The sequence below is a fragment of the Oncorhynchus masou genome, unplaced genomic scaffold, assembly GCF_036934945.1.
Source record: "Oncorhynchus masou masou isolate Uvic2021 unplaced genomic scaffold, UVic_Omas_1.1 unplaced_scaffold_1004, whole genome shotgun sequence".
Classification (NCBI taxonomy): domain Eukaryota; kingdom Metazoa; phylum Chordata; class Actinopteri; order Salmoniformes; family Salmonidae; genus Oncorhynchus; species Oncorhynchus masou.
The window spans coordinates 160,002-160,569 of NW_026999736.1; positions in this window are offsets into that span (position 1 = coordinate 160,002).

A 568-nucleotide genomic window follows, 5' to 3' on the forward strand; every position below is an offset into this window, starting at 1 on the left:
CAAAATCAAACACTGCTGTCAAATCATAAACAAAGTGATCAAAATTATATTCACTCTCAAGCAGTCAGTTAACAATACACAGAAAAATAGAAAACACATTGTTCAAAACATACAATTCTCAGGGAGAAGTACATTTTTAATAAAAAAAAAGATTCATATTTTTCCATCATTGTCCTTTGAGGAACGAAAACATGTTCTATCTTAGTAGCTCAAAATGGATCAGAAATTACTACTCTGCTTTGCTCTTTGCAATTTTGTTTTTTGTTCTTCCTCCTCCTTGTACCCCTATTTTTGCAGTACTGTACCCTGCCTCTCACAAACTTGTCCTTTGTCTCTGTGATACTGTAATTCTTGTTCTTTGTTGATATGAACCTGCAACCAGTCAACATCTATTGAGCAGTCAGTACTGTTAATAAATGGAAAGCACAATGTTCAGGGCCATACAATTCATCCATTGTACAGTATACAGCCTACAATGCACTGTACTACAGTATACAGCCTACAATGCACTGTACTACAGTATACAGCCTACAATGCACTATACTACAGTACATTACATTACAGTATA